The 9,865-nt window shown below is 41.6% G+C and overlaps 1 long non-coding RNA gene across 1 annotated transcript; it reads left to right on the plus strand.

Annotated features, from left to right (window-relative positions):
• Nucleotides 1-6,750: 6,750 nt before the first annotated feature.
• LOC119731617 lies at nt 6,751-9,213 on the plus strand. The gene is made up of 3 exons (XR_005271474.1): nt 6,751-7,109; nt 7,726-7,828; nt 8,776-9,213. It is a non-coding gene; the product is annotated as an uncharacterized LOC119731617 (long non-coding RNA).
• The last annotated feature ends 652 nt before the right edge of the window (nt 9,214-9,865 follow it).

Below are 9,865 nucleotides of genomic sequence, written 5' to 3' on the forward strand. Positions count from 1 at the left end.
CAATGTAAGCCCCCCCCCCCCCCCAAAAAATTCTGTTTCGAAAGTAGCGTCAGGAACTGCAACATTCCTTCCCCTTTCTTATACATATTTGCCTGAATATCCCTCCCACAACCACACCCGTCCCCCACACACACCCCACCCCAACCCATCCTCAAAACCCAGTGGCTATTTTTAAGTGGGGGGGCGCTGGGGGGATGGAACATTTCATGGGGGGGGGGCGTCAAGTGGATCAATGATAATTTTTTTAGAAACTCAAAATCTCAGTGGGGGGGGGCGGGGGGGGGGGCGACAAGGTTTCATGGGGGGGCTGTCACCTCCCCACCCCCCCCCCCCCCCCCCCCCCCCCCCCCCCCCCCGTGGCTACGTCACTGCCAAAACACAACCCCCCAACCCCCTCCCCTAAAAAAAAAGCTCCCCAAAGTTTGTGCTCCAAGAATTTGAATAAACGAAGTGGCTATCATTACAGCAGACGTTGTTTAGCGCCCTCTACGATATTTTTTGATACGCACGCAGGTATATAATTATTTGTTTCCCCACGTTTTAGCGAGCAGTGCGACAGCTCAGTCTATAGAGTGTAGGATTTTGCACCGCGAGGTTGCGGGTTCGCATCTCAGTTTTGCACTCGAATTTTTTTCCTTTTCTAACCTGAGGCTTTGGAGGATTTTTTTTTAAAAGGGAAATAAAGTCCGAATTTCATAACGTTCAAATTCACTTTTTTCCTTCTAATTTTCTATTTTCTTCTCATGTTTTTATAAAAGTTGCAGTCTACCGTAAGTGCGTAACAATAGAAAATGGGAAATGCGTTACGGCTGACGTAACAATAGCCACTGCGTTGAATAAATGAACGACCATGCCGACGGGATTTCTTCCTTGAAAAATCAACATTTCGAATAGTGTTTTTAATTGCATGCAACTTCACAAATACCTGTAAATAGTGCAGCCACTAGTAGGTAACTTTTGAAGGCAAAATGGTTCAGTCTTTAGGCCAAAAAGTGGCAAACTTACAGTAAACGTTCTAACGGTTTTCAAAAGTGCTCCGTGCCCGCCATTTTACGAGTGCCTAAAAAATCATGTGTGAATATCGTTTGGTAAATCCCTGCTCCCTTGTACCGCTGTCCTTTCAAAAGCATTGGACGGCGCGAACCAGTTAGCCCCTATTCAGCGCGTGGGCGTTCACTCTCCAAAATTGAATTCCTCAGGTTGGCTTTTCCCTCTCCTCCCCCCCCCCCCCGGAAATTTCCTGAGATTTTCTTAGAATTTTCTTGGAATTTCCTGATTTATTCTTTTAAAAACAAAATTACCATGAAAATTATTTTTTCATCTCCGTAGCAACTTCCTTGGGACGCTAAAATGTCCTTAAAATGAGGAAATATCATTAAAAAGTGAAAACATTTGGGGAAAGAGTGCCTTATCACTGAAAATAGGTAACCTTCCGCGAAGCGATTTCCACAAGCAAACGCCATGGTTTCTAATATATTTGGGCGTGAACCAGTTGTGATGGAAAAAGCCTTATCACATCTTGTAACCTTCCATGAAGTAATTTTTTCTATAATAAAATAGAACTGTCTTTGCCTGTTTGGGGTAGAAAATGTTTAATGGTGATTTTTTTTGCATGGAACTTCGCATTAGGCCTATACTGTACTATAAAAGTACCCAAAAGGGTATGTTTAGAAGGAAAAATAACAACTTTTTTCCCTGGAAATAAGTTTACAGCCCTAGCAAAATGAACTCCAGTCCAGACTCATGTCTCAGTTTTTACATATTTGCCTGAAAATTAAAAACTTGTTAAAATCGAGCAGAGTTTTCAACTGCATCAAATTCTGAAGTATCTAGGCCCTGCTACAATACAGGACAATCACTTCTGTCTAACTTTGAATGAAAAATTGTTAGATTTAGAGGCCAAAAGTGGTAAACTTACTTGGACTGTTGTAAAGAGTTTCAGAAGTTTTCCACCGTCCGTGCCCGCCAATGGACCGATCCAGTAAGCTCCGCCCAGTGCGCACGTGGGCAAATTAACACGTGCTCCTCTCCAATGCCACGCTGCATTTTCCTTCCGCGCGCATCATACGCGCGCGCGCGTGCACGCATGTCGGACTTTTGTGCACGCACGTCGGACATAAATCACGGCTGTGATTGGTCAGAACACCATGGGGCGATGCTTACTGGATCGGTCCATTTACGAATGCTGAAAAAAAGCGCATAGTCCCTGGTCCCTACTAAACTGTATGCTTCAAAGGCATATGGGCGGCGCGAACCACTTATGATTTTTTTTTTCAGCACAGTTATTTTTTTCAGCGCCCTAAGAGTCACTGAACAAATTAGTAACCTTCCGCGAAGTGATTCGTATGAACAACGATATGATTATGTACATTGTATTTGGGCGCAATCTTCAATGTCAGTGTCCTATCTTAACTGCAAAAGCGACTTGCATAAAACCTGGATTTGGTTTTGTATCAAATAGACTTGTTTGGGGGCGGTGCCGTATCGACGGGGGGGGGGTGATTTTAATGAACTTTTACCCCAAAAATATCCAATTTCGGGGCGGGGGTGTCAAAGTTGGTTTATCTATTTACACATAAAGGCAAGGTTAATCCCTATTTTTTTTTCCGTTGGGAAATATCAAACTTAATTTCCCAATTTTCATAAAAAGCAAGGTTTGCCCAAAGTAGACAACAATTTCTAATTTCTGGGGGGGGGGGATCCAATTTTGGCCAATTTTATAAAATATCACAAGTCTGTAAATTATTCTCTTCATTTACTTACTTTGGAATGCGTTGAATATATTTCTTTAGCTACACACATAAACGCCTGAACTATTTACCAGACATGAAATTTGTTTCAGAATAAACATAAAAGGTAATCCGAATTTTGTTAATTCATCACAATAGGGGCCGAACTCATCACGGTCAAAATGCACTCACAACTCATGGCATCGTAGCCTTGAACTTGGCATGGTTAATGGTTTGGGCTAATCCCATTACAATGGTTTATATCACTGTGGAACGAGGCAAGTATTTTAAATTATTAAATGAGCTCCGGAGCCACATGAAGACGGATCCTCATGACATTTAAAGCGCAGCCGCAGCCGGATCCGAAGCCGGGCGTGGTTTGGAAAAGGGCGATCATCTTTAGTCTGGTCCATGTCAATTCTGTTATCTGATGACCGTATTAGCAGATTTTCTGCTACATCTGACAGATTCTTTGGAAAGAAAACCCACGGAATTAATCTAGCATGCAGCAAATCTAGCAGATTTCTAGCAGAAATCTGTACAATTTTGTGATCCTAAAAGAAAAAATCGCAGATTTGTTTTGAACAACAATTAAAGACAAGCAAACCCTTGAAATCCGCGATGATCAAGTTGAAACTCAAAGTGCCTCGATAAACGCCTATAACATATAGCGTGGTATGGAACATCACGACCAGGCTTTCCAGACATCCACCTTTTTTGGTGGAAATGTTATAAAAAATAAGAAAAGAATTGTATTAGGAAATTTGTAAACATTTTGCATCACGGTGATTTAAGTATAATGTAACTGTTTCGTGTAATTCTAACTTAGGTGTTTTAGTAGTCTGGGTAACTTGGACCCAACTTATCGCCTTTTAAACATTTCGACCGTGGTCTGATGGCGATAGTTAAATATGCGATAAGTTCCAGCGGCGTTTCGTTCAATCTAGCAGAATTTGGAAATGCATCTAGCAGAATGTTGCGATTTTCATCTGGTCACCCACTGCATTACGCCAATTTGCCGTAATCATGACATCGTGACACGACTTCTTTGTAATCTTGATTACTTTGACGGCAATGGCATGTGATTGTGATGCCGATGTACATGTTCGTATACCTCGTTCCTTGAAAATGTCGGCAAAAGCCTGCAAAAAGTGAAATTGACACTGATCGGCCTGTCCACGCACCATGCTCACATCACAACACGCCGAAGAATGAAGATAATGGGTGGGGCAATTTCTCGGCGATTGGTGAAAAATTGAGGTGAGGGGTCATTCACGGTGTCAAATCAACCAAAAATCATTAAAGTTTAAACCCCACCCCTTCAGAAGGGTTCATATATAGTTATGGGGTAATTTAGGCTGAAAAATGCTGAAATTTAAGTTTTAGAGCCGTCGGAAAAACTTTTTTGCGCTACTGCCGGCCCGCAATTGTCCGGAAATTCTGGTCAAAATGGGCGTGGCTGCCAATTTTCAAATGACCATCTCCATAACCTGTGGACCAAATTTGCTAATCTGTTTGGGTTTTTTTGTTGTTGAAAGGTAACATCATAAGAATACGAAATTTGCCATTATTTTTTCATGTCGGGGGTTATTTCAAGTATTCATAATGACCTTTTAACCTTTACTATGACCTTGAATTTGACCTTGTGGATCACCCCACCTTGAGACGAACTTGGATAACAATTAAACCCCACGATGTTTTCTACAAGATATCCAGAAATTGGGGTTGTAATATAATTTTTGTTTGGTTTCCAGCTTATCTCAATGTTGGCATATACCTGTTGCAAAATGTGATATCCCTATGCAGTGTTCTAGTGGATTTTATAGTAGGGATTTTTTTTTGTCCATGCAGTGAACTAGTGGATTTAAATCATGTTTTTTTCCCCCTAAAATGTGTTCATGTATAGGGATATCACATTTTGCAACACTTGGGCCAACTTCAACATGCACTAGAAACCTAACAAAAAATATTATACTCCAAATGTTGGATATTTTGTCGAAAACATGTTTAGGTATAATTTTCATCAAAGTTCGTCTCAAGGTCACGTGATCCACAATGTCAAATTCAAATTCAAAGTAAAGGTCAAAAGGTCATCATACTTCAAATTACTCTGGCATGAAAAATAATGGTAAATTTGGATTCCTTATGATGTTATCTTTCCAAACCAACCAAGATTAACAAATTTGGCCAACATGTGATGGAGATTGTGGTCTTTTAAAAATTGGTGGCCCTGCCCATTTTCACCAAAATTGCCAAACAATGGGGCCGGGGCGGTACTACGAAAACTGTTTTTTCCGATGGTGCTAAAACTTAAAATTTCAGCATTTTCAGCCTAAATTATCCCACCAACTAAATGTGAGCAAATTTGAAGTGGGTGGGGTTTAACCCATTGGGTGATTTGGAATGACCCAGAAGCGAAGTTGACAAAACCTGACTCTATTAAACTGTCACTAATTGGGAAAGAATTTTGCATCCTATTGCCACTTTTTTCATCATTTAGGCCTATTATCTCAAAGAAGGGCAGTCATCACAAAAATATTGTACTGACAAAATATATTGTTATTCTGGGATTGAGAAACATTGCCAAGTGGTGTCTGGATATTACCTTCTTTCCAAAGAATCAGGTTAACAGTGTAGGCCAAGGAGAAAGAAAACTAGTTGCTCGTCCAGGTTTTGACAAAAATGTGGAGGACGCGGCAGCCTTTTCTTCAAAGTGGTTAATTAAAAAAAAAAGCCAGCAGCCAGTAAAAACGAAGGGGGTTGGGACAAGAAACTGGTTCCAATCGGTCAAGTGGCCAAGTTGGAAATAAAAGCAACCACCTGCAACAGGATTTGGTAGGCAAATGTTGTTTAAACATGCTGGAGCATTTTGTTGCAAAATCTGAATAATGAGGACTGTGAAACATCCCTTTGGGTCAAGTGAACTTGTCTTTTTCAATTTGATCTTTTAATGCCTTTTTGACAACTGAGGGTGCTGTCACTGCTTTAATTATTCTTCAGTTTACAGTTTTCTGTTCAAATAATGAACCAAAAAATTTGCCCATCCTCTACCCAGCCCCATCCTAGCCCCACTCATCAGCCTCACAAAGGGCTCCTCACCTGCCCCAACCCAGCCCAAGCACAACCCCACCCAGTCCCTACCCAGCCCCCACCCAGTCCCCACCTAGCCCAAACCTGAAGCCCCTCCCAACCCCCATCCACCCATAACCTTACCCTCGCCCGGCCCAAACCTTAAGTCCCTACCAGCCCTTTCCAGCCCTAACCGGGTCCCCACCTAGCCCCCACCCAGTCCCCACCCAGCCCAAACCTTAAGTCCCTCCCAGCCCCCATCCAGCCCTAACGCGGCTCCTATGCGGGAGACATTGTAAAAGAATTTTAAATCTAATCTGATTTCTCATTATTTTGTTCAATTTTCAGGACACAGATACGGACATTTCAAACATCTTCCTGGCCAACTTGTCTGAACATCCAGACCCACACTTTGATGCACACAAGTTGGCCAGGAGGATATTTCGCATTTATAATGCGCACGTTTTTGGAAATAAGGTAAGCACTCAGAATTATCTTTGTCAAGCAAAATGTTTGATGTTGCATTCCCCATGCAATTAATTTTCACGTTACATCCTGAAAGTGCATCGTGTTTTTTTTTCTAATCGCTATTTTCTGGCCATTATTAAATGAAAAATCAAATAAAAAATAGGCACGTTCTGTACTCGGTAACGTATATCTGTGCCGGCGATGAAATAAAAAAAATTCCCGGCCCTGGAAATTCGAAAAAGGGGGGAGGGGGGCGCCTGGACACCGCATTACACTCAGGATTAACAAGTATATCAGCATGTCTATTCGCGCTTACATCAAAACAGCGCATTTTAAAAGGTTGTTTTTCAGTGCTATTGAATACATTTGGGTTGTTGGGATGTTCAGAAAATACCTCAAAATCTCCTTTTTTTTCCTCATCATGAAAAAGTGTGTGTGTGTGTGTGGGGGGGGGGGGGGGTGATTGAATAGCCCATCCCCCTGGTCTAAAAGTGTTGGGGATATATAACCCCCTCCCCCAATCCCCTCCCCGGTCTAGGCATTTACGTCCCTAGCTGTCTGTATACTGCTCCACTTTTGGCGGGGATAAAATACAGAAAATTAGTACTCGGTCTGCTCGCAAAGCAGGTATACTTGTAACAAATCAAAAACCCTTTTCAAAGGTTAATTTCTGATGTGATTGTTTTCCTTAATACATTTGTAATTTTTTTCTCTATCCAACTCGGGTACCAAAACTGCCCAAGTGGAATTTGCTGACATCGGAGCACGTAGGGGTGAACAACCAGAGATTCCAACAATGGGAAGCAGAATATTGTTTTCAAAGGAAATTGTGTAATACACCAGGTAGTTATTAACTGTACGGGCTACTTAAGGAATAGTTTGACTAGCCCGCCGCTGTTTTGACTAGCATTTGGCTAGTGGCCTACCGCTTAAGTCGAACCCTGACTTTTACATGCTTTCATGGGGCTGGACCCCATCTTTCAATGTGCCCTTTAAGTGGACATTATTAATGATCAATTATTATTGCACAAGAAGCACCCTTTATGGTGGTCCAATTAAGACCGGGGCACCTGTTAAAAAAAATGTGCTCTTTAAAATGGTATAGCAAATTTTCAGTGGGGGAGGGGGAATGGCAACTGGATGGGGCAATGACTTATCAAGAGGGGGGCAGGGGGTTATGGGAAATGTGTGCATTCAGACTAGTGATGTGCATCAGGTCGGGTTGACGAGGCCAAACTGACTCGAGACATTTATGTTATAACTGAATCCGAACCGAAACCAAACTGGACAACCTAAAGCCGACCTGACCCAATCCGACAACAATTCAAAGAAAACAACCCAAACCAACCCAAAACCGAATCGACCTGAAAAAATCCAAAATATCTGGCTTCGGCAAAAGTGTCCATTTCCTGTGCCTGAACTGACATGTAATCACTTGTTGTATTTCTCTCTCCAACAGCTAGAATACGAGATGTACTGATTCACGAAATATGTCATGCAGCAGTCTGGATCATCACTGAGGCCAAGGATCAGGGACAGCATGGCAACATATGGAAGGGCTGGTAAGCTTTGAACGAAATGATGTTAACTATCGGAAAGAATATTTAAATGTAGGATATAAACATCCACATCAGGCCAGTGTTTATCTCCGGTTTCTGTAGCATGAAACGCCTGAGAATATTTCTACTCCCCCTGGATGGGATGCTAGTCCATTGCAGGTTACTCCCCAGCTAATGCCCAGTACCCATTTATACTCCTGGGAGAGAGGGGCAAGTGGGGGTGAAGTGCCTTGCCCAAGGACACAATATATGACCAGCGGCTGGATTTGAACCCCGGACCCTCTGATCATGAGTCACAAACCCTAACCACTAGGCCACACACTCCCCTAAACATCCACAAGTATCCTTTATAAACTGGGCGCTTTGTTTTATTCTTGTGCGTGCGAGAACGACTTTAAGGGTCCACTTTTGCGACCCCTAAAATTTGGGCTGTTCATGCTGTTCAAACAAAACATATAATACGCCCGATTTTTGGATATTTTGTAAAAAACATGTGGGATATAATTTCATCCAAGTTGTCTTAAGGTCAAGTGATCCACAAGGTCAAATTCAAGGACAAAGTAAAGGTCAAGCGGTCTTTTTCTCCGGACACTTGGCCTCCGAAAATCTAAAGGGGGGGGGGGGGCTTGTACCATACAGAATAGAATATTAGTGAAGATATACCCCAACTACCCAGCTGGCTCTGTCCGTATTTTATGCAAGGGCGGACATTATTACCAGTAAAAATGTTTTGGGTGTCAGATGAAGGGGAGGGGGGTTTAGCTCTTTTTTATTATTAATTTCTATGGAAAAAAGGTTTTTTTCCCCTTCCGTAAATGCTGGATGTGTCACTGATAAGCCACTTTCAATACTGCCCTCATGCTGCAAGCCAAAAAATGTTTCTTTTGATATTGTTTATTGAAATCAATGGAACTTAATTTTAGTCATTTATTTATTTCTTCTATTTTCAGCACTCGGTCATTATACAGCTGCCAGAACAACTTTCCTGATGCCAATGGAGAAATGCCTGGTTTCTCCAACGACTGATTGCCTTGCAGTGACACTGAGAATATCTCGCTGCCTTCACTTGAACCCTGGCATGGGACAAGTGATGCTCTCTTTTGTTGTCATTAATTGCAGAGGTTCGAGGTTTGAATCCAAACAAACTCTTCAATACTTTCAATCTGTAATTTGGGAAATAAGTCATTTGGTTCACCCATTACTTTAATTTGTTAACAAAGTTGTCAGGGGCATATCAAGGTCATTTTTTTATGGGGGTTACAAATTTATTGAAAAGGGCACTTGCATTTCCCAGCTGAAATTTTTTTTCTCCAGACACTTGCAAATAGTGGGGGAGGTGGGGGCTGGTTCTTGTTGTGGACACTTGACAAATTGAATTTATTAAATCTGCTGTTTTTCACCCATTTGTGTATTAAATCAACAAAAAAAAAAAAAGTGCGTGTTAGTTCGTGAAACCGAAAAAGCTGTGAAACTGTAAATTTTGGTTTCACAAAGTAACACACTTCAATGTATATAACACACAGGAAAGTGTAACGTCAGGTTAGCGCGCTCATACAAGGAGAGTGTTACTTCATGAAAACATTTTTGCTCAAATTTAAGCAGAGTGCGCACCATGCATTGCAATGGTAAATGGAACTTGAGTGTTACTTCGTGAAAACGAAAATTGTCACTTTTGTGCAAAAGTTGCCATGGATAATTAGCATAATTATTAAAGTAAAGCTCTTGAAGCTTTGAAACTTCGTGCAACGGTAGCCTTGATGATCATGTTTAAAAATGTAAAAAACTGAAAATCAGAAAAAATATGATTTAACAAGTAGAGTGTTACTTCGTGGTGTGGGTGACGATATGTTGTATTTTTATTGTGTTGAATGGTGAGACCCCAGATTGGAACACAATTGAGTTTGGTGTCTGGGTCCTAGTTAATGCGACACTATTTGGAAATGTGCTCGAAAAGTTGCTTGAGAAATAACATTTTAGAAGGAAGTTTTGTTAGGGGGGGGGGGGGGTTCATCAGAAAATCATTGCTGACATGTAGGGGGG

Source organism: Patiria miniata, unplaced genomic scaffold (genome assembly GCF_015706575.1).
Source record: "Patiria miniata isolate m_02_andy unplaced genomic scaffold, ASM1570657v1 HiC_scaffold_24, whole genome shotgun sequence".
NCBI classification, from domain to species: domain Eukaryota; kingdom Metazoa; phylum Echinodermata; class Asteroidea; order Valvatida; family Asterinidae; genus Patiria; species Patiria miniata.